Below are 26,216 nucleotides of genomic sequence, written 5' to 3'. Positions count from 1 at the left end.
TTTCATGTTAGAGGTAGGATCTCAGGTTTGGTATTAGAAGTATTGAGATATCACATCTCATGCTATCAGAAGGATCTCAGGTTTGGTATAGAAGCATTGAGATATCATATCTTATGCTATCAGAAGAGTCTCAGGATTGGAATGGGAAGGAGTTGGATATCACATCTCATGCTAAAGGGAGGGTCTCAGGTTTGGAAGATAAGGATTTGGATATCACATCTCATGTTATAGGAAGGATCTCAGGTTTGGTATTAGAAGTATTGAGATATCACATCTCATGCTATCGGAAGGATCTCAGGTTTGGTATAGAAGCATTGAGATATCATATCTTATGCTATCAGAAGGGTCTCAGGATTGGAATGGGAAGGAGTTGGATATCACATCTCATGCTAAAGGGAGGGTCTCAGGTTTGGAAGGCGAAGGATTTGGATATCACATCTCATGTTATCGGAAGGATCTCAGGTTTGGTATTAGAAGTATTGAGATATCACATCTCATGCTATAGGAAGGGTCTCAGGATTGGAATGGGAAGGAGTTGGATATCACATCTCATGCTAAAGGAAGGGTCTCAGGTTTGGTAGAAGCATTGAGATATCACATCTCATGCTATAGGAAGGGTCTCAGGATTGGAATGGGAAGGACTTAGATATCACATATCATGCTATAGGGAGGGTCTCAGTTTTGATATTAGAAGCATTGAGATATCACATCTCATGCTATCGGAAGTGTCTCAGGATTGGAATGGGAAGGAGCTGGATATCACATCTCATGCTAAAGGAAGGGTCTCAGGTTTGGAACGGGAAGGAGTTGGATATCACATCTCATGTTATAGGAAGGGTCTCAGGTTTGGTATAAACATTGAGATATCACATCTCTGCTATCGGAAGTGTCTCAGGATTGGAATGGAAAGGAGTTGGATATCCCATCTCATGTTATAGGACGGGTCTCAGGTTTTTTATTAGAATCATTGAGATATCATATTGCATGCTGTAGGAAGGGTCTAAGGATTGGAATGGGAAGGACTTGGATGTCACATCTCATGCTATAGATAGGCTCTCAGGTTTGGAAAGTGAAGGAGTTGGATATCACATTTCATGTTAGAGGAAGGATCTCAGGTTTGGTATTAGAGGCATTGAGATATCACATCTCAGGCTATAGGAAGGGTCTCAGGATTGGAATGGGAAGGAGTTGGATATCACATCTCATGCTATAGGAAGGGTCTCAGGATTGGAATGGAAGGAGTTGGATATCACATCTCATGTTATAGGAAGGATCTCAGGTTTGGTATTAGAAGCATTGAGACATCACATCTCATGCTATAGGAAGGGTCTCAGGATTGGAATGGGAAGGAGTTGGATATCACATCTCATGCTATAGGAAGGGTCTCAGGATTGGAATGGGAAGGAGTTGAATATGACATCTCATGCCGTAGGAAAGGTCTCAGGTTTGGTATAAACATTGAGATATCACATCTCTGCTATCAAAAGGGTCTCAGGATTGGAATGGGAAGGAGTGGGATATCCCATCTCATGTTATAGGAAGAGTCTCAGGTTTGGTATTAGAAGCATTGAGATATCACATCTCATGCTATAGGAAGGGTCTCAGGATTGGAATGGGAAGGACTTGGGTATCACATCTCATGCTATAGGGAGGGTCTCAAGTTTGATGTTAGAAGCATTGAGATATCACATCTCATGCTATAGGAAGGGTCTCAGGATTGGAATGGGAAGGAGTTGGATATCACATCTCATGCTATAGGACGGGTCTCAGGTTTGGTATAAGCAGTGAGATATCACATCTCATGCTATAGGAAGTGTCTCAGGATTGGAATGGGAAGGAGTTGGATATCACATCTCATGTTATAGGAAGGATCTCAGGTTTTGTATAAGCATTGAGATATCACATCTCTGCTATCGGAAGGGTCTCAGGATTGGAATGGGAAGGAGTTGGATATTCCCATCTCATGTTATAGGAAGGGTCTCAGGTTTGGTATTAGAAGCATTGAGATATCACATCTCATGCTATAGGAAGGGTCTCAGGATTGGAATGGGAAGGACTTGGATATCACATCTCATGCTATAGGGAGGGTCTCAAGTTTGATATTAGAAGCATTGAGATATCACATTTCATGATATCGGAAGGGTCTCAAGATTGGAATGGGAAGGAGTTGGATATCACATCTCATGATAAAGGAAGGGTCTAAGGTTTGGAAGGGGAAGGATTTGGATATCACATCTCATGTTATAGGACGGGTCTCAGGTTTGGTATTAGAAGCATTGAGATATCAAGTCTCATGGTATAGGAAGGGTCTCAGAATTGGAATGGGAAGGAGTTGGATATCACATCTCAAGCTATAGGAAGGGTCTCAGGATTAGAATGGGAAGGAGTTTGATATCACATCTCATGCCATGGGTCTCAGGTTTGGTAGAAGCATTGGGATATCACATCTCATGCTATCGGAAGGGTATCAGGATTGGATTTGGAAGGAGTTGGATATCCCATCTCATGCTATAGGAAGGGTCTCAGGTTGGAATGGGGAGGAGTTGGATATCACATCTCATGTTATAGGAAGGGTCTCAGGATTGGAATGGGAAGGACTTGGATATCACATCTCATGCTACAGGAAGGCTCTCAGGTTTGCAAGGGGAAAGAGTTGGATATCACATTTCATGTTAGAGGTAGGATCTCAGGTTTGGTATTAGAAGTATTGAGATATCACATCTCATGTTATCAGAAGGATCTCAGGTTTGGTATAGAAGCATTGAGATATCATATCTTATGCTATCAGAAGAGTCTCAGGATTGGAATGGGAAGGAGTTGGATATCACATCTCATGCTAAAGGGAGGGTCTCAGGTTTGGAAGATAAGGATTTGGATATCACATCTCATGTTATAGGAAGGATTTCAGGTTTGGTATTAGAAGTATTGAGATATCACATCTCATGCTATCGGAAGGATCTCAGGTTTGGTATAGAAGCATTGAGATATCATATCTTATGCTATCAGAAGGGTCTCAGGATTGGAATGGGAAGGAGTTGGATATCACATCTCATGCTAAAGGGAGGGTCTCAGGTTTGGAAGGCGAAGGATTTGGATATCACATCTCATGTTATAGGATGGATCTCAGGTTTGGTATTAGAAGTATTGAGATATCACATCTCATGTTATCGGAAGGATCTCAGGTTTGGTATTAGAAGTATTGAGATATCACATCTCATGCTATAGGAAGGGTCTCAGGATTGGAATGGGAAGGAGTTGGATATCACATCTCATGCTAAAGGAAGGGTCTCAGGTTTGGTAGAAGCATTGAGATATCACATCTCATGCTATAGGAAGGGTCTCAGGATTGGTATGGGAAGGACTTAGATATCACATATCGTGCTATAGGGAGGGTCTCAGTTTTGATATTAGAAGCATTGAGATATCACATCTCATGCTATCGGAAGTGTCTCAGGATTGGAATGGGAAGGAGCTGGATATCACATCTCATGCTAAAGGAAGGGTCTCAGGTTTGGAACGTGAAGGAGTTGGATATCACATCTCATGCTATAGGAAGGGTCTCAGGTTTGGTATAAGCATTGAGATATCACATCTCATGCTATAGGAAGGGTCTCAGGATTGGAATGGAAGGAGTTGGATATCACATCTCATGTTATAGGAACGATCTCAGGTTTGGTATTAGAAGCATTGAGACATCACATCTCATGCTATAGGAAGGGTCTCAGGATTGGAATGGGAAGGAGTTGGATATCACATCTCATGCTATAGGAAGGGTCTCAGGATTGGAATGGGAAGGAGTTGAATATGACATCTCATGCCGTAGGAAGGGTCTCAGGTTTGGTATAAACATTGAGATATCACATCTCTGCTATCAAAAGGGTCTCAGATTTGGAATGGGATGGAGTTGGATATCCCATCTCATGTTATAGGAAGAGTCTCAGGTTTGGTATTAGAAGCATTGAGATATCACATCTCATGCTATAGGAAGTGTCTCAGGATTGGAATGGGAAGGACTTGGATATCACATCTCATGCTATAGGTAGGGTCTCAAGTTTGATATTAGAAGCATTGAGATATCACATCTCATGCTATAGGAAGGGTCTCAGGATTGGAATGGGAAAGAGTTGGATATCACATCTCATGCTATGGGAAGGGTCTCAGGTTTGGTATAAGCAGTGAGATATCACATCTCATGCTATAGGAAGGGTCTCAGGATTGGAATGGGAAGGAGTTGGATATCACATCTCATGCTATAGGACGGGTCTCAGGTTTGGTATAAGCAGTGAGATATCACATCTCATGCTATAGGAAGTGTCTCAGGATTGGAATGGGAAGGAGTTGGATATCACATCTCATGTTATAGGAAGGATCTCAGGTTTGGTATAAGCATTGAGATATCACATCTCTGCTATCGGAAGGGTCTCAGGATTGGAATGGGAAGGAGTTGGATATTCCCATCTCATGTTATAGGAAGGGTCCCAGGTTTGGTATTAGAAGCATTGAGATATCACATCTCATGCTATAGGAAGGGTCTCAGGATTGGAATGGGAATTACTTGGATATCACATCTCATGCTATAGGGAGGGTCTCAAGTTTGATATTAGAAGCATTGAGATATCACATTTCATGATATCGGAAGGGTCTCAAGATTGGAATGGGAAGGAGTTGGATATCACATCTCATGATAAAGGAAGGGTCTAAGGTTTGGAAGGGGAAGGATTTGGATATCACATCTCATGTTATAGGACGGGTCTCAGGTTTGGTATTAGAAGCATTGAGATATCAAGTCTCATGGTATAGGAAGGGTCTCAGAATTGGAATGGGAAGGAGTTGGATATCACATCTCAAGCTATAGGAAGGGTCTCAGGATTAGAATGGGAAGGAGTTTGATATCACATCTCATGCCATGGGTCTCAGGTTTGGTAGAAGCATTGGGATATCACATCTCATGCTATCGGAAGGGTATCAGGATTGGATTTGGAAGGAGTTGGATATCCCATCTCATGCTATAGGAAGGGTCTCAGGTTGGAATGGGGAGGAGTTGGATATCACATCTCATGTTATAGGAAGGGTCTCAGGATTGGAATGGGAAGGACTTGGATATCACATCTCATGCTACAGGAAGGCTCTCAGGTTTGCAAGGGGAAAGAGTTGGATATCACATTTCATGTTAGAGGTAGGATCTCAGGTTTGGTATTAGAAGTATTGAGATATCACATCTCATGTTATCAGAAGGATCTCAGGTTTGGTATAGAAGCATTGAGATATCATATCTTATGCTATCAGAAGAGTCTCAGGATTGGAATGGGAAGGAGTTGGATATCACATCTCATGCTAAAGGGAGGGTCTCAGGTTTGGAAGATAAGGATTTGGATATCACATCTCATGTTATAGGAAGGATTTCAGGTTTGGTATTAGAAGTATTGAGATATCACATCTCATGCTATCGGAAGGATCTCAGGTTTGGTATAGAAGCATTGAGATATATCTTATGCTATCAGAAGGGTCTCAGGATTGGAATGGGAAGGAGTTGGATATCACATCTCATGCTAAAGGGAGGGTCTCAGGTTTGGAAGGCGAAGGATTTGGATATCACATCTCATGTTATAGGATGGATCTCAGGTTTGGTATTAGAAGTATTGAGATATCACATCTCATGTTATCGGAAGGATCTCAGGTTTGGTATTAGAAGTATTGAGATATCACATCTCATGCTATAGGAAGGGTCTCAGGATTGGAATGGGAAGGAGTTGGATATCACATCTCATGCTAAAGGAAGGGTCTCAGGTTTGGTAGAAGCATTGAGATATCACATCTCATGCTATAGGAAGGGTCTCAGGATTGGAATGGGAAGGACTTAGATATCACATATCATGCTATAGGGAGGGTCTCAGTTTTGATATTAGAAGCATTGAGATATCACATCTCTGCTATCGGAAGGTTCTCAGGATTGGATTGGGAAGGAGTTGGATATCCCTTCTCATGCTATAGGAAGTGTCTCAGGTTGGAATGGGAAGGAGTTGAATATCACATCTCATGTTATAGGAAGGGTCTCAGGATTGGAATGGGAAGGATTTGGATATCACATCTCTTGCTATAGGAAGGGTCTCAGGATTGGAATGGGAAGGATTTGTATATCACATCTCATGTCATAGGAAGTGTTAAGACGGATTTCTGAACTCTGTCCTGGTGGCGCAGAAGTTCAGAAGGCCAACCTAATTACTTGGAACAGGGTAACCTCTGGACAAGCCAGACCAATCAAGGTAGCGATCGCGGCGGTCAAGACTAGGGCCCTCATTACGACCCTGGCGGAATGTGACTGACCGGAGCGCCACAGCGTAAATAGCGTTTCCGCCATTGCACGAAGGAGCAAAGTGCGGCCCATTCCGACCCATCGGGCACGAGCACCACGCCACGGCGGAAGTGCAAAGTCCGCGATGGCGGAAATGACCCCAAAACGGCCCACACCGCCGCCGTACGGCGCCCTAGGTGCAATACCGCCACCCCTCTTAGCGGTCACCGCAGTGTGCGCCTACCGGAAAGTACGGTGACCGGAAATATACGGAAACGGAAGTAAAAACATGGGCCCGGAACGGGAAACATCCCGGCGTACACCTATAAAACCACTAAATCCACACAACCACTAAAATCACTACCCTGAAACACACCCCAACCCGTCACCCACCCTAGCGAAACCAAGACAAATGGGAAAAGTAGTGAAGAAAGCGTGCGACCGCAAGCGGCAGGTCCACTTCTCCCGCGAGGAACTCACCGTGCTAACAGAGACCCTCCAGGAGAATGCTGCCGTCGTCTTCTCCACGCAAATGACCAGAACGGCACTTGCAAACAAGAAGACCATATGGGCTCTGGTGGCACAGCGGGTAAGTGCGGTGGGGACCGCACCCCGCACCCCACAGCAATGCCGCAAGCGATGGGACGACCTGCGGATACGCGTCCGCAGCATACTCTCTGCCAACCGCAACATTGCCACAGCCACCGGGGGAGGTCCTGAATCACCCATCAAGTTGACCCCCTGGGAAGAAATCTGTGCCTCCACCATCGGAATGGAGAGCATAGAGGGAGTCGGAGGGATGGAGAAAGGAGTGCAGACATCCGAAGATTCAGGTAGGTGTACCAGATCAAACAATGCCAAATCCACACAGTCCATCCATGTGAAGTACCATGCGTCCACATAGTGCAACAGAAACACATGTCCAGGAGAACGGCCACACACATCGGCCTGATAGCGCACGTTAAAACCCACAATAAATACATAAATAATTAAAAACCCCTAATACACGCACTACAAGTGCAGCAGGCACACCCTAACTGCAGGCTGCCAAACAACTGCACCCTCACTCCACACACAAATCAAAGCACCTCCAAGGACCCGACCCAAATCACCCTCAGGTACCACCCCAAAGCATGTGATACAATGCCATTCCAATTCCCACAGACCCATCATTAACCCTCGCCCTCCTTTACTCCACCACAGGGTCCGATCCAAACGACGAGCTACAGGACACCCCTACCAGCACACCTGCAAAGAGGGCCAAGACCAACGGCCAGAGACCCTCCACCTCAGCTGCACGCATCAAGACACAGCAGCAGCACAAATCAGGTGGCAGCACTGAGGAGGGAACATCAACAGGCACCCCAGCAGCCAGCATGCCCACAACACCACCACCACAGGTCCCCCCAATGGATGCCACAGAAGGCACTGCCTCTGGTGGCAGCAGCACCATAGGTGACACCCCATTGATGGCAGCATGCTCGGACACAGAAAACGGGGATGTCGAAGTCAGATCCATCCATGACCTGTCCCAATCCCCCTGTCTGTCCCATCCCGTACAACATGAGGATACCACGCAGGGGCACCCACAAGACGACGACTGGCCATCCCCCACAAGCCCTGTGGCAAGGCAACATGAGGACAACAGCCCCTCTGTGACACCCCCGCAAATGGCCATGGCCCAGCAGAGGCAACAGTCCCTCGACCAGTTAATCGTGCAACAGCAGCAAATGGCCACGCTCCTCAAGGACCATGCCGATGAATGTGGGGGCACTAAGGCAGACATAGAAACATCAACTGAGACACTTAGGGCAGAAATGGAGAGAGGTACAGAGACGCTAAGGGCACAAATGGTGAGTAGCACCGAGAGCCTGAGAGTCCAAATGGAGAGTAGCACCGAGAGCCTTAGAGTCCAAATGGAGAGAAGCACCGAGAGCCTGAGGGGGGAACTGCATGCGACGTCCAAAGACGTATGTGCCGAACTTGCCGCAGTGCGCCGTGTGCTCACTGAGCTCTCGCAAACCCTTACGGACATGCATGGACGTGAGCAGGCAGACACATCATCCGTTGCAAGTTCCGTCCAGGGCAGCCCCCAACGTAGATCTGGAAGGAACCTGCGCTCCACAGGCAGGGGTGCCCCTGATACCCGCAGAGGGGGCTTGCAATAGCGACAGCCCACTGACAATGAGCATCTTTGGACACTGGTGTTCGGGGGGGAGGTAGGAGGGTGGAGGGGGTGTGTTGGGCTCACTTGGGTGGCGGGTCGATAGGGTGTTCAACATGACATCACATATGCCATAAAAAGTGCACGATCAACCAATGAGATGTGTGGACATTGATTTTTGTGTACTAGGCCATCATAGGCGTACAGTCCATATTGTGCATGTCCCAGACACACACAGTGCCACGAGTCCCGTGTCCATGTATCAGCCACCAGGCGTGAGTGCTAGAAGCATACATCAATGAGATGCTGACGAATGTCACGGGCCTCCGGTGCCTCGCAGACTCCATGAGGTGCTGCCACATCCCCACCCTCATCATGACCATCATCAGGTGCTTGCAGTTCTGCGTCAGGGGGCATGGGCACATTTCTACGTACGCACATGTTGTGGAGCATGACACATGCCATGACCATCTTTGCAACCTTCTCATGGCGGTACAGGAGTGCCCCGCCAGACCTGCTGAGGCAGCGGAAACGAGTCTTCAGTAGGCCGAATGCCTGTTCAATGACTACACGGGTACGTGAGTGGGCATGGTTGTAGTCCTCCTCATGCTGGTCCCGTGGGTTCCGGACTGGTGTGAGGAGCCATCTCTTCAGTGGATATCCAGCATCACCTGTATGTGGACGAGAAACGTATGATGTGGAATGCCATTGCTACGTACGCACACCCCCCCCCCCCTTCCTGCCAGGTCATTGCCAAATCACATACCCCACATCATCATGCATGTAATGAGACTCACCGAGTAGCCAGGATCTGTTCCCTGCGTGTCGCTCCATGTGGCGTGGTATTGTAGAGTTCCTCAAGACCATAGAATCATGGGTTGATCCAGGGAATCGGGCACAACAATGTGTAATGATCCTGTTGGAGTCACACACCATTTGTACATTCAGGGAATGAAATTGTTTTCGGTTGCGGTACTGGGCCTCCATGGCATGTGGGACGACCAATTCCACATGGGTGCAGTCGATGGCACCAATGCAACCCGGTATGCCGGCAAGTGCATGGAATCCCACTTTTGTGTTGGTAATTTCCTGCTCCGAGCGTGGTAGAGAGATGTAGTCGTCTGCGTGCTGCAGGAGGGCATCGAGCACTTGAAATAGTGTCCGTGAGAACAGTGGCTGAGAAATGCCATGCAACTGTCCGACTGTGTGCTGGTAGGTGCCTGTGGCCAGGAAGTGGAGTACAGACACCACCTTCAGTAGGGGTGGGATGGCGGTTGGGCTATCTATCATGCTGACAAGGTCAGCCTGTGTCATGTCCACAATGGCGGCTATGATGTCCCGGTCCAGACGGTAGAGGGTGTGGATCTGCTCATCAGTGAGGTTGAACGGATGTGCTCGGAGGCGTGGGATTGCGGGCTGCCTGCGTGGTGGTAGTGGCTGTGCTGGCGGCCCTTGCTGGCCCTGCCTTGGCCTCCTCCTCCTCCTGCGTCTCCTTCGTGCGGCCGGTTGCAGTTGGTGTTCGTCTTCTTCTTGGAGTTGGAGTAGTTGCAGTGCTATCAGGTCCCCCAGGGCCAACATCGCGAGTCCTGCCGGTAGCATTTCGGTGTGGTTGTGGGAGGAGACTGGCTGTGCAATTTATGTGTTTTCAGGCTGTATGGCCTCCACCTGTGGTGATTAATTCCACCTGTGCAAACTGCTCTCCCCTTTGGCCGAGCACGTCCCGCGCACAACGCTGCAAATCGGGGAATGGCATCTTGCTATTGCAATCATGTATTTGTACCCGATGGCCGTGTGACATTGGTTGACATGTTCATTCTGCTGTGGTCCCATTGTTGCACATACTATCTGTGCAGTCGCGAACAGACTTGTGAAGGGTCAGTGGAACGTAGTACTCGAGTAACGGTGGGCCCTCATGCATCACTGTACCGAGTTGCAACGACGGGCGGGGCGTCCCATTTGTGGGTGAAGGCAGTTGCCATTTTCACACACAGCCGCACTCGATGGAATAATTAGTGATTTCAAACGGCCACAGATGCCTTTTCGGCGTGATGTTGCAAATGTGGAATTCGAAGGGCGGCGCTTTCGGTTTCCAGCTAGCGGCGAGGAGATGCCCACAGGTCTGACTGCAAATATAACGTTCTATTGTTCAATGTCCTTGAGACAGGGCCCATGGCGAGGAAGCAATGATTGATATGAATAGTTTGGGATGCGCAATTGCTACGTGGGCGATGAGGCCGGCCGTTCCCAAATACATGTTACTTCACAACACTGGAATTACGGGCTGGGGCACTGTGGATTTTGCAGGCTGCATAACGCACAGACTCAATGGATGTTTCTAATGTTATGTGAGTAATTATTCAGGCGTTTTGATTCCGGGATGAGGGAATGATGAATGGATGCATGGGCAGGTGATTTGATACAGTTTGCCATGTACAGGGCTTCTTGGGATCTATCCGCCTCCCCTACGCTATGTGATGCAGGGCTGCCATGGTGGGACCATCGTCTATCTGGCCTTGTTGAGCCCTCCCTGTCTCGACACGCCCTCAGACACTTGTGTCCATGCACGTTAACATTCCCATCTGATGGATTCTGTTTTGACAGACGCATGCACAGGTACACTCGTTTGTGATGGTGTTTGCACCTCGATATAGATGGTTAGGAGTCGCAAGTGGTTTTGGGGTGGTGATGGTCCTTTGGAGTGGGCTAGCATGCATATGGCTGTGGATTTCGTGTGATCACTGAAGTGAGTTGTTGGAATGTAGTTCTGATGGCCATTCTGTTCTTTTTCTTTTCTTTTGGTTGACAGGTATCTCCTCCCCTTTTGCCACTGCCATCTGTATGCCACTCCTGCAGATGGGTTTTACTCCCGACACCTGCTGCTTCGTGTTAATCAGTGGAGCAGCATTACGATCTTATGGGACGATCGCCAATGGCCCACATGCCCTTACGCAGTACTGGTGGCTCGGAGCAACATTTCGGCCTTTCAGCTGGACTAGTGCCTCCCCATTGGGACGGGCCTGCGGTTCTGTGCGCTTCCATGTTGCCTTTTCGTACGTGAATGTGGCTCTGTGTACCATGAGGGAACAGGGCGACACACAAGTAGTGGCTGGTCATTTCTTGCGGATGCAGCCCACAATGGTGATTAGTGTTTAGGAGTTCATGGCCTGATGGCTGTATGGGCTTGGTGACTTTGATGTGCATTAAATTTCTATTCTGATTTGGCCCGTGTAGCGTTTTTCTTTGCAAGTGATGTGGCATATGCCTATTTGGGGGCGATGTATTGTGAGGAGATCTGCATTGGGTTCCAGCTTCGGAGCTTAGTTGCGTGGTACTGTACTGGGCGCGTTTGCCTACTAAGCCCGTGAGGTCAGGGATGGGGGCTGCCAATATGACAGTTTGAATGTTGTCATGCTCAGGGGCGGGGGATTGGGTTTTGTGTAACAGATGCCGGTCAGCCAGGTGGACTGGTGGAATGATGTGATTCTCGGAATATTGCTGGTCACAGGTGCCTGTGTTTGCGTGCGTTTCTTGGTGGGGGACTGTGGTCATGTCCATTGGGATGGCTTCTGTATTCGTGCCATCTGTGCCCTGCAGCTCCCATTGGCCCCTCTTGTGTTTCTTTTGTTCGTTGCCATGCATGGGTGACTTGTACATTTCAATGGTTGCATTGTGACTTCATTGCACCTACGGGGAGTTGTACTTTGTGGGCAGGGAGCGGTGTACAGGCACTCAGTGGGGCCGTTTACGGTTGATTTGCGATGCCGTACTTCTCACCATGGCGGAATGGTACATTACGCCATGCCTGATGGCGTTAGGTACATGTCCGCTAGGGTCGGAATTGGCGTACCGTTGCGCCATGGTGGTGTTTGCGGTTTCGCATGGCGCGCGCGCGCGTGCTTGGTGCAGTTAGCGTTGGCGTTCACTACGGTGTCGCTAATGGCTTCGTACTTTGCGGTGACGGGTCATAGTCGCACCGAGCGCTATTCGATGGCGGTATTGCATTTCCGCCATCGTTTTCCGATTTCCGCAAGGGTCGTAATGAGGGCCTAGGTCTCAAGAGGGGTGAGGGTGACTGAAAGCCCGCAATGAGCACACAAAGCAAGAGCGCTTACAAACTACTCCAAACAGTTGTTATATCAAAAATAGATACACATTTATTTTAAGGCCTTTAAAATAATGACCGTAGCGAGAAAATCACAATATCACAATATTAAGCCAACACATACCATATCAACACAATATATATACAAATACACAGTCGCAAGCGTTTAAAACACAAAATATGTAGTCCACCTGAAAGGAAAGGAAAACAGGCAGTGCGATAACGCTTTAGACTCAGTTCGCCTTCAGAGGCACCTAACTAGATGGAAGTCCGAGCCCTGCGAAGAGTGGAGCCTTGTGCTCAAAGTACCTGCCACGCCGGTGCCAACGGGCAAAAGGAGAAGCTCTTCGGAGGAAGTCAGGCAGTTCGGGTTAGTGCCCAGCAGAAGGAGAACAGGTTCCGCAACTCAAGCGCAGCCTCCACAGCGGGCAGAAGCAGAGCGCGAGTACGGCCAAAAGGGTGCTGTTTTTACACAGCAGGGAAAAGCAATGGGATACTGCAGGAGGGTGACCAGATCCTAGCTAAACTACTCACCGGTCCCCGAAGCAAGCAGACCCAGGCTTCTCCACGTTAGTTTCAGCAGCTGGCAGGTTCAGAAGAGCAGGGAACGCCTCGTAGTCGTGTAGAGCAAAAAGACGTCCCAATCGACGAAACCAGCACAGTTTGTTGCCGCAGCAGGACAACGGAGCGGCCATGTGTATTCGAGCCAAATGTACACTCCTCCCTTCAGACTTGGGAACGCCAAGTGTACGAAGCGTGGGAGAGTGACAAGGACTCGAAATACAACACAACCTGGCGGCGGTTACAGAGCAGGACTCCCTTGTAAGCTGGTCAGTCAACTGGATGGCCCAGAGACACTTCCGAAGGCTTACTTGGCAGGAGATGATGAAGTCGCCGGGAATAGCTGTTCCTGCTATTCCAAAGGTCGAAGCACCAGTACAGGCCTTCTGGTTCGATCCAAGGAGGAAAGGGTTTCAAGGACGACAGCAGTGCAAAGGAGGATTCCTTCAGCGGGTCACCAGCGATTCCTCGGTCCAGCCTCTTGGTTGCAGGATACTTGGCTCCTGTATTCCTTCGTTCGTGAGAACTCAGGAGATCGACATGGTAGTGGTGTTTCCAGCCCCCTCTTATCCACAGTTCCCTTCGCGCCAAAACGAGGGGAGCCAATGGGAGATCCGCTCATCAACACACATACCATACGTGGACCAATCACGGACCACGGTGGTCCCAGGCATTCACACTACCCTAGACGCTCTGGCACCCAGGATGTGTATTGGGACCAGACATCCCAGCCCACACCCTGGAGGCACACAAACGACATGTAGAAGCCCGCCAAAGCAACCACGTTTCGCGGGAAAGTACATGCCCAAATAAGGAAGGCCCCGGGTCGCTCGACCTGGGGAAGGTGAAGGGAGCAAGACGGTCAGTGGACAAGACAAAGGAGCCTCGTGGTCTGGCCATTTTGGGAGCCAGACCACCATTTTGGGTTCAGTGCGAAAAACGTGCTCAGAACGCCAAAAGGAGCTCAAAATAAACAAAACGATCGCTGCCACCATTCGAGTCCCTGAATGACTTGCACCGATCAAATACCATCCTAAAAGAGTATCTAGGGCCTGTAGAAGGCTAGAGACTCAAGAGAGCTGTAACTTAGCTTACAGTGCCCTCTTGTGTCATGTTGCACTAAAGCCGCAACACGATAAAAGAAACTACGGGAAACAGCGTTCCCCGGTACTGACTGTCTTAAGGGCATGTCAGTTTCCCCGTAAGAAAGGAGCGAAAGCCCAGAGAAGTGCAGCAGAAGGCTGTACTTCTCTGGCAAAGTCAAGAACAAGGTTAAAAACAATAGCAAAAAGTTTAGGGGTTGCCACATGGAAGGAAAATTACCTACAATTACGAAATCTTTCCTAACACTCGCCCCTCCCAGACTATGGACAGGGGGAAATAATCCACCCCTGGATGAGTCTCTTGTTCAGGTCGGTTAAACATTCTGGACAACCCATCAGCATTGCTATGTTGGACACCTGGCCTATGCTCAATAGTGAAGTCGAAGCCTTGTAGACTTATGGACCACCTAAGCAACTTTGGATTCTCCCCCTTCATGTTCATTAGCCACTTTAACGGCTTATGGTCAGTCTGCACAGTGAAGTGGGTCCCATAGAGGTAGGGCCTCAGCTTCCTTAGGGCCCACACAACAGAGAAACATTCTTTCTCTACCGTGGACCATCTGAGCTCTCTGTCCTTAAGCTGGCGACTAATAAAACCGATAGGGTGTTCCTTACCCTTCTCATCTACTTGTGATAGTACAGCTCCTATCCCAGTGTCAGAGGCATCCGTCTGCACGATAAAAGGTCTTTGATAATCAGGGGCCCTGAGCACAGGGGCCTGGCACAAGGAGCCTTTCAAGCCATTGAAGGCCTTCTCACACTCGTCGGTCCAAGTTACCTTCTTGGGCATTCAGCCAGTCCATAATGTCATTCCTTTCTTCATACACACTGAGCAGATCTTTTGGAAACCGTGGATGAGAGGAAGCCCCAGACCCATGTCTAGGACCCTTGGATCCATTTGCAACCTGAAGCTTGGCCAGTTCCAACTGGTGATCCCTGTCTTTCTGTTTTTCTGCCTGTTCGATTTTTAGTTTGGCTATGCTGAATTCAAGCTCATGCTGCCTAAACCGCAGCTCTTGCTTCTTGAATTCAAGCATAGCCTTCCTATAACATGAGATGTGATATCCAACTCCTTCCCGTTCCAAACCTGAGACACTTCCTATAGCATATGTGATATCCAACTCCTTCCCATTCCAAACATGAGACCCTTCCTATAGCAAGAATGTAATATCCAAATCCTTCCCATTCCAATCCTGAGACCCTTCCCATAACATGAGATGTGATATTCAACTCCTTCCCATTCCAACCTGAGACACTTCCTATAGCATGAGAAGGGATATCCAACTCCTTCCCAATCCAATCCTGAGAACCTTCCGATAGCCGAGATGTGATATCTCAATGCTTATACCAAACCTGAGAACCTTCCTATGGCATGAGATGTGATATCCAACTCCTTGCCATTCTAATCCTGAGACCCTTCCTATAGCATGAGATGTGATATCTCAATGCTTCTACCAAACCTGAGACCCTTCCTTTAGCATGAGATGTGATATACAAATCCTTCACATTCCAATCCTGAGACCCTTCCTATAGCATGAGATGTGATATCTCAATGCTTCTAATACCAAACCTGAGATCCTTCCTATAACATGAGATGTGATATCCAATTCCTTCCCATTCCAAACCTGAGACCCTTCCTATTGGATGAGATGTGATATCCAACTCCTTCCCATTCCAACCCTGAGACCCTTCCTATACCATGAGATGTGATATCTCAATGCTTCTAATACCAAACCTGGGAACCGTCCTATAACATGAGATGTGATATCTCAATGTTTCTAATAAAAAACCTGAGACCCTTCCTATAACATGAGATGTGATATCCAATTCCTTCCCATTCCAAACCTGAGACCCTTCCTATTGGATGAGATGTGATATCCAAATCCTTCCCCTTCCAAACCTGAGACCCTTCCTTTAGCATGAGATGTGATATCCAAATACTTCCCATTCCAATCCTAAAACACTTCCTACAGCATGAGATGTGATATCTCAATGTTTCTAATAAAAAACCTGAGACCCTTCCTATAGCAAGAGATGTGATATCCAAATCCTTCCCATTCCAATCCTGAGACCCTTCCTGTATATAACATGAGATGTGATATCCAACTCCTTCCCATTCCAACCTGAGACCCTTCCTATAGCATGAGATGTGATGTTCAACTCCTTACCATTCAAATCCTGAGACCCTCCCTATAACAAGAGATGTCATATCCAACTCCTTCCCATTCCAAACCTGAGACCCTTCCTATAACATGAGATGTGATATCCAACTCCTTCCCATTCCAATCCTGAGACCCTTCCTATAGCATGAGATGTGATGTCTCAATGCTTCTAATACCAAACCTGAGATCCTTCCTATAACATGAGATGTGATATCCAACTCCTTCCATTCCAATCCTTAGACCCTTCCTATAGCATGAGATGTTATATCTCAATACTTATACCAATCCTGAGCCTTCCTATAGCATGAGACGTGATACCCAACTCCTTCCCATTCCAATCCTGAGACGCTTCCTATAGCATGAGATGTGATATCTCAATGCCTCTAATACCAAACCTGAGATCCTTCCTCTAACATGAAATGTGATATCCAACTCCTTCCCTTTCCAAATCTGAGAGCCTATCTATAGCATGAGATGTGATATCCAAGTCCTTCCCATTCCAATCCTTAGACCCTTCCTGCAGCGTGCAATATGATATCTCAATGATTCTAATAACAAACCTGAGACCCGTCCTATAACATGAGATGGGATATCCAACTCCTTCCCATTCCAATCCTGAGACACTTCTGATAGCAGAGATGTGATATCTCAATGCTTATACCAAACCTGAGACCCTTCCTATAACATGAGATCGGATATCCAACTCCTTCCCGTTCCAAACCTGAGACCCTTCCTATAGCATATGTGATATCCAACTCCTTCCCATTCCAAACATGAGACCCTTCCTATAGCAAGAATGTAATATCCAACTCCTTCCCATTCCAACCCTGAGACCATTCCTATAGCATGAGATGTGATATCTCAATGCTTCTAATACCAAACCTGAGATCCTTCGTTTGACATGAGATGTGATATCCAATTCCTCCCCATTCCAAACCTGAGAACCTTCCTACAGCATGCAATGTGATATCTCAATGCTTCTAATACCAAACCTGAGACCAGTCCTATAACATGAGATTGGATATCCAACTCCTTCCCCTTCCAAACCTGAGACCCTTCCTATAGCATGAGATGTGATATCCAACTTCTTCCCATTCCAATCCTGAGACCCTTCCTATAACATGAGATGTGATGTCTCAATGCTTCTAATACCAAACCTGAGATCTTTCCTATAACATGAGATGTGATATCCAACTCCTTCCCATTCCAATCCTGAGACCCTTCCTATAGCATGAGATGTGATATCTCAATGCTTATACCAAACCTGAGACCCTTCCTATAGCTTGAGATGTGATATCCAACTCCTTCCCATTCCAATCCTGAGACCCTTCCTATAGCATGAGATGTGATATCTCAAGGCCTCTAATACCAAACCTGAGATCCTTCCTCTAACATGAATGTGATATCCAACTCCTTCCCCTTCCAAACCTGAGAGCCTTCCTATAGCATGAGATATGATATCCAAGTCCTTCCCATTCCAATCCTGAGACCCTTCCTATAACATGAAATGTGATATCCAACTCCATCCCATTCCAACCTGAGACCTTTCCTATAGCATGAGATGGGATATCCAACTCCTTCCAAATCCAATACTGATACCATTCCGATAGCATGAGATGTGATATCCCAATGCTTCTACCAAATCTGAGACCCATACTATGGCATAAGATGTGATATCAAACTCCTTCCCATTCCAATCCTGAGACCCTTCCTATAGCTTGAGATGTGATATCCAACTTCTTCCCATTCCAATTCTGAGACCCTTTCTATACCATGAGACTTGATATCTCAATGCTTCTAATACCAAACCTGAGACCCGTCCTATAACATGAGATGTGATATCCAAATCCTTCCCCTTCCAAACCTTAGACCCTTCCTTTATCATGAGATGTGATATCCAACTCCTTCCCATTCCAATCCTGAGACCCTTCCGATATCATGACATTTGTTATCTCAATGTTTCTAATATCAAACTTGAGACCCTCCCTATAGCATGAGATGTGACATCCAAGTCCTCCCCATTCCAATCCTGAGACCCTTCCTATAGCATGAGATGTGATATCTCAATGCTTCTAATACCAAACCTGAGACCCTTCCTATAACATGAGATGGGATATCCAACTCAGATGGGATATCCAACTCCTTCCCATTCCAATCCTGAGACCCTTCCGATAGCAGAGATGTGATATCTCAATGCTTATATCAAACCTGAGACCCTTCCTATGGCCTGAGATGTCATATACAACTCCTTCCCATTCCAATCCTGAGACCCTTCCTATAGCATGAGATGTGATATCCAACTCCTTCCCATTCCAATCCTGAGACCCTTCCTATAGCATGAGATGTGATGTCTCAATGCTTCCAATACCAAACCTGAGATCCTTCCTATAACATGAGATGTGATATCCAACTCCTTCCCATTCCAATCCTGAGACCCTTATGATAGCATGAGATGTGATATCTCAATGCCTCTTATACCAAACCTGAGATCCTTCCGATAGCATGAGATGTGATATCTCAATGCTTCTAATACCAAACCTGAGATCCTTCCTATAATATGAGATGTGATTTCCAAATCCTTCCCCTTCCAAACCTGAGACCCTCCCTTTAGCATGAGATGTGATATCCAACTCCTTCCCATTCCAATCCTGAGACCCTTCTGATAGCATGAGATGTGATATCTCAATGCCTCTAATACCAAACCTGAGATCCTACCTCTAACATGAAATGTGATATCCATCTCCTTCCATTTCCAAACCTGAGACCCTGCCTATAGCATGATATGTGATATCCAAGTCCTTCCCATTCCAATCCTGAGACCCTTCCTATAGCATGTGATGTGATATCTCAATGCTTATACAAAACCTGAGACCCTTCCTATGGCATGAGATGGCATATACAACTCCTTCCCATTCCAATCCTGAGACCCTTCCTATAGCATGAGATGTGATATCTCAATGCTTATACCAAACCTGAGACCCTTCCTATAGCATGTGATGTGATATCCAACTTCTTCCCATTCCAATCCTGAGACCCTTCCTATAGCATGAGATGTGATATCTCAATGCTTATACCAAACCTGAGACCCTTCCTATAGCTTGAGATGTGATATCCAACTCCTTCCCATTCCAATCCTGAGACCCTTCCTATAGCATGAGATGTGATATCTCAAGGCCTCTAATACCAAACCTGAGATCCTTCCTCTAACATGAAATGTGATATCCAACTTCTTCCCCTTCCAAACCTGAGAGCCTTCCTATAGCATGAGATATGATATCCAAGTCCTTCCCATTCCAATCCTGAGACCCTTCCTATAACATGAAATGTGATATCCAACTCCTTCCCATTCCAACCTGAGACCCTTCCTATAGCATGAGATGGGATATCCAACTCCTTCCAAATCCAATACTGATACCATTCCGATAGCATGAGATGTGATATCCCAATGCTTCTACCAAATCTGAGACCCATACTATGGCATAAGATGTGATATCAAACTCCTTCCCATTCCAATCCTGAGACCCTTCCTATAGCTTGAGATGTGATATCCAACTTATTCCCATTCCAATTCTGAGACCCTTTCTATACCATGAGACTTGATATCTCAATGCTTCTAATACCAAACCTGAGACCCGTTCTATAACATGAGATGTGATATCCAAATCCTTCCCCTTCCAAACCTTAGACCCTTCCTTTATCATGAGATGTGATATCCAACTCCTTCCCATTCCAAGCCTGAGACCCTTCCGATATCATGACATTTGTTATCTCAATGTTTCTAATATCAAACTTGAGACCCTCTCTATAGCATGAGATGTGACATCCAAGTCCTCCCCATTCCAATCCTGAGACCCTTCCTATAGCATGAGATGTGATATCTCAATGCTTCTAATACCAAACCTGAGACCCTTCCTATAACATGAGATGGGATATCCAACTCAGATGGGATATCCAACTCCTTCCCATTCCAATCCTGAGACCCTTCCGATAGCAGAGATGTGATATCTCAATGCTTATATCAAACCTGAGACCCTTCCTATGGCCTGAGATGTCATATACAACTCCTTCCCATTCCAATCCTGAGACCCTTCCTATAGCATGAGATGTGATATCTCAATGCTTATACCAAATCTGAGACCCTTCCTATAGCATGAGATGTGATATCCAACTCCTTCCCATTCCAATCCTGAGACCCTTCCTATAGCATGAGATGTGATGTCTCAATGCTTCCAATACCAAACCTGAGATCCTTCCTATAACATGAGATGTGATATCCAACTCCTTCCCATTCCAATCCTGAGACCCTTATGATAGCATGAGATGTGATATCTCAATGCCTCTTATACCAAACCTGAGATCCTTCCGATAGCATGAGATGTGATATCTCAATGCTTCTAATACCAAACCTGAGATCCTTCCTATAATATGAGATGTGATTTCCAAATCCTTCCCCTTCCAAACCTGAGACCCTCCCTTTAGCATGAGATGTGATATCCAACTCCTTCCCATTCCAATCCTGAGACCCTTCTGATAGCATGAGATGTGATATCTCAATGCCTCTAATACCAAACCTGAGATCCTACCTCTAACATGAAATGTGATATCCATCTCCTTCCCTTTCCAAACCTGAGACCTTGCCTATAGCATGATATGTGATATCCAAGTCCTTCCCATTCCAATCCTGAGACCCTTCCTATAGCATGTGATGTGATATCTCAATGCTTATACAAAACCTGAGACCCTTCCTATGGCATGAGATGGCATATACAACTCCTTCCCATTCCAATCCTGAGACCCTTCCTATAGCATGAGATGTGATATCTCAATGCTTATACCAAACCTGAGACCCTTCCTATAGCATGTGATGTGATATCCAACTTCTTCCCATTCCAATCCTGAGACCCTTCCTATAGCATGAGATGTGATATCTCAATGCTTATACCAAACCTGAGACCCTTCCTATAGCTTGAGATGTGATATCCAACTCCTTCCCATTCCAATCCTGAGACCCTTCCTATAGCATGAGATGTGATATCTCAAGGCCTCTAATACCAAACCTGAGATCCTTCCTCTAACATGAAATGTGATATCCAACTCCTTCCCCTTCCAAACCTGAGAGCCTTCCTATAGCATGAGATATGATATCCAAGTCCTTCCCATTCCAATCCTGAGACCCTTCCTATAACATGAAATGTGATATCCAACTCCTTCCCATTCCAACCTGAGACCCTTCCTATAGCATGAGATGGGATATCCAACTCCTTCCAAATCCAATACTGATACCCTTCCGATAGCATGAGATGTGATATCCCAATGCTTCTACCAAACCTGAGTCCCATACTATGGCATGAGATGTGATATCAAACTCCTTCCCATTCCAATCCTGAGACCCTTCTTATACCATGAGACTTGATATGTCAATGCTTCTAATACCAAACCTGAGACCCGTCCTATAACATGAGATGTGATATCCAAATCCTTCCCCTTCCAAACCTTAGACCCTTCCTTTATCATGAGATGTGATATCCAACTCCTTCCCATTCCAATCCTGAGACCCTTCCGATATCATGAGATGTGATATCTCAATGCTTATACCAAATCTGAGACCCTTCCTATGGCCTGAGATGTCATATACAACTCCTTCCCATTCCAATCCTGAGACCCTTCCTATAGCATGAGATGTGATATCTCAATGCTTATACCAAATCTGAGACCCTTCCTATAGCATGAGATGTGATATCCAACTCCTTCCCATTCCAATCCTGAGACCCTTCCTATAGCATGAGAAGTGATATCTCCATGCTTATACCAAACCTGAGACCCTTCCTATAGCATAAGATGTGATATCCAAATCCTTCCCATTCCAATCCTGAGACCCTTCCTATAGCATGAGATGTGATATCTCAATGCTTATACCAAACCTGAGACCCTTCCTATAGCATGAGATGTGATATCCAACTCCTTCCCATTCCAATCCTGAGACCCTTCCTATAGCATGAGATGTGATGTCTCAATGCTTCTAATACCAAACCTGAGATCTTTCCTATAACATGAGATGTGATATCCAACTCCTTCCCATTCCAATCCTGAGACCCTTATGATAGCATGAGATGTGATATCTCAATGCCTCTTATACCAAACCTGAGATCCTTCCGATAGCATGAGATGTGATATCTCAATGCTTCTAATACCAAACCTGAGATCCTTCCTATAATATGAGATGTGATTTCCAAATCCTTCCCCTTCCAAACCTGAGACCCTCCCTTTAGCATGAAATGTGATATCCAACTCCTTCCCATTCCAATCCTGAGACCCTTCTGATAGCATGAGATGTGATATCTCAATGCCTCTAATACCAAACCTGAGATCCTACCTCTAACATGAAATGTGATATCCATCTCCTTCCCTTTCCAAACCTGAGACCCTGCCTATAGCATGAGATGTGATATCCAAGACCTTCCCATTCCAATCCTGAGACCCTTCCTATAGCATGTGATTTGATATCTCAATGCTTATACCAAACCTGAGACCCTTGCTATGGCATGAGATGTCATATACAACTCCTTCCCATTCCAACCCTGAGACCCTTCCTATAGCATGAGATGTGATATCTCAATGCTTATACCAAACCTGAGACCCTTCCTATAGCATGAGATGTGATATCCAACTTCTTCCCATTCCAATCCTGAGACCCTTCCTATAGCATGAGATGTGATATCTCAATGCTTATACCAAACCTGAGACCCTTCCTATAGCATAAGATGTGATATCCAAATCCTTCCCATTCCAATCCTGAGACCCTTCCTATAGCATGAGATGTGATATCTCAATGCTTATACCAAACCTGAGACCCTTCCTATAGCATGAGATGTGATATCCAACTCCTTCCCATTCCAATCCTGAGACCCTTCCCATAGCATGAGATGTGATGTCTCAATGCTTCTAATACCAAACCTGAGATCCTTCCTATAACATGAGATGTGATATCCAACTCCTTCCCATTCCAATCCTGAGACCCTTCCTATAGCATGAGATGTGATATCCAACTTCTTCCCATTCCAATCCTGAGACCCTTCCTATAGCATGAGATGTGATATCTCAATGCTTGTACCAAACCTGAGATCCTTCCTCTAACATGAAATGTGATATCCAACTCCTTCCCCTTCCAAACCTGAGAGCCTTCCTATAGCATGAGATATGATATCCAAGTCCTTCCCATTCCAATCCTGAGACCCTTCCTATAACATGAAATGTGATATCCAAATCCTTCCCATTCTAACATGAGACCCTTCCTATAGCATGAGATGAGATATCCAACTCCTTCCAAATCCAATACTGATACCCTTCCGATAGCATGACATGTGATATCCCAATGCTTCTACCAAACCTGAGACCCATACTATGGCATGAGATGTGATATCAAACTCCTTCCCATTCCAATCCTGAGACGCTTCCTATAGCTTGAGATGTGATATCCAACTCCTTCCCATTCCAATTCTGAGAACCTTCTTATACCATGAGACTTGATATCTCAATGCTTCTAATACCAAACCTGAGACCCGTCCTATAACATGAGATGTGATATCCAAATCCTTCCCCTTCCAAACCTTAGACCCTTCCTTTATCATGAGATGTGATATCCAACTCCTTCCCATTCCAATCTTGAGACCCTTCCGATATGAAATGTGATATCTCAATGCTTCTAATATCAAACTTGAGACCCTCCCTATAGCATGAGATGTGATATCCAAGTCCTTCCCATTCCAATCCTGAGACCCTTCCTATAGCATGAGATGTGATATCTCAATGCTTCTAATACCAAACCTGAGACCCTTCCTATAACATGAGATGGGAATATCCAACTCCTTCCCATTCCAATCCTGAGACCCTTCCGATAGCAGAGATGTGATATCTCAATGCTTATACCAAACCTGAGATCCTTCCTATAACATGAGATGTGATATCCAACTCCTTCCCATTCCAATCCTGAGACACTTCCTATAGCATGAGATGTGATATCTCACTGCTTATACCAAACCTGAGACCCTTCCTATAGCATGAGATGTGATATCCAACTCCTTCCCATTCCAATCCTGAGACCCTTCCTATAGCATGAGATGTGATATCTCAATACTTCTAATACCAAACCTGAGATCCTACCTCTAACATGAAATGTGATATCCAACTCTTTCCCCTTGCAAACCTGAGAGCCTTCCTATAGCATGAGATGTGATATCCAAGTCCTTCCCATTCCAATCCTGAGACCCTTCCTATAACATGAGATGTGATATCCAACTCCTTCCCATTCCAACCTGAGACCCTTCCTATAGCATGAGATGGGATATCCAACTCCTTCCAAATCCAATCCCGATACCCTTCTGATAACATGAGATGTGATATCCCAATGCTTCTACCAAACCTGAGACCCATACTATGGCATGAGATGTGATATCAAACTCCTTCCCATTCTAATCCTGAGACCCTTCCTATAGCTTGAGATGTGATATCCAACTCCTTCCCATTCCAATTCTGAGACCCTTCCTATACCATGAGACTTGATATCTCAATGCTTCTAATACCAAACCTGAGACCCGTCCTATAACATGAGATGTGATATCCAAATCCTTCCCCTTCCAAACCTTAGACCCTTCCTTTATCATGAGATGTGATATCCAACTCCTTCCCATTCCAATCTTGAGACCCTTCTGATATGAAATGTGATATCTCAATGCTTCTAATATCAAACTTGAGACCCTCCCTATAGCATGAGATGTGATATCCAACTCCTTCCCATTCCAATCCTGAGACCCTTCCGATAGCAGAGATGTGATATCTCAATGCTTATACCAAACCTGAGATCCTTCCTATAACATGAGATGTGATATCCAACTCCTTCCCATTCCAATCCTGAGACACTTCCTATAGCATGAGATGTGATATCTCACTGCTTATACCAAACCTGAGACGCTTCCTATAGCATGAGATGTGATATCCAACTCCTTCCCATTCCAATCCTGAGACCCTTCCTATAGCATGAGATGTGATATCTCAATGCTTCTAATATCAAACTTGAGACGCTTCCTATAGCATGAGATGTGATATCCAACTCCTTCCCATTCCAATCCTGAGACCCTTCCTATAGCCTGAGATGTGATATCCAACTCCTTCCCATTCCAATCCTGAGACCCTTCCTATAGCATGAGATGTGATATCTCAATGCTTCTAATATCAAACTTGAGACCCTCCCTATAGCATGAGATGTGATATCCAAGTCCTTCCCATTCCAATCCTTAGACCCTTCCTACAGCATGCAATATGATATCTCAATGATTTTAATAAAAAACCTGAGACCCGTCCTATAACATGAGATGGGATATCCAACTCCTTCCCATTCCAATCCTGGGACACTTCCGATAGCAGAGATGTGATATCTCAATGTTTATACCAAACCTGAGACCCTTCCTATAACATGAGATGTGATATCCAACTCCTTCCCGTTCCAAACCTGAGACCCTTCCTTTAGCATGAGATGTGATATCCAGCTCCTTCCCATTCCAATCCTGAGACACTTCCGATAGCATGAGATGTGATATCTCAATGCTTCTAATACCAAACTGAGACCCTCCCTATAGCATGATATGTGATATCTAAGTCCTTCCCATTCCAATCCTGAGACCCTTCCTATAGCATGAGATGTGATATCTCAATGCTTATCCTTGATTCCTGTAGTAAATTGATTTCCTTTGCAGGCCGACTACTGTCACGAATGCCTTGTCTGCATGCATTCTCTCCTGGCCATTCTCTCACCGTGGCTATTTGCCTACCCCCTTCC

The sequence above is a fragment of the Ambystoma mexicanum genome, chromosome 7p (assembly GCF_040938575.1).
Source record: "Ambystoma mexicanum isolate Mex_15411 chromosome 7p, UKY_AmexF1_1, whole genome shotgun sequence".
Classification (NCBI taxonomy): Eukaryota; Metazoa; Chordata; class Amphibia; order Caudata; family Ambystomatidae; genus Ambystoma; species Ambystoma mexicanum.
Note: the sequence above shows the minus strand (reverse complement) of the source record.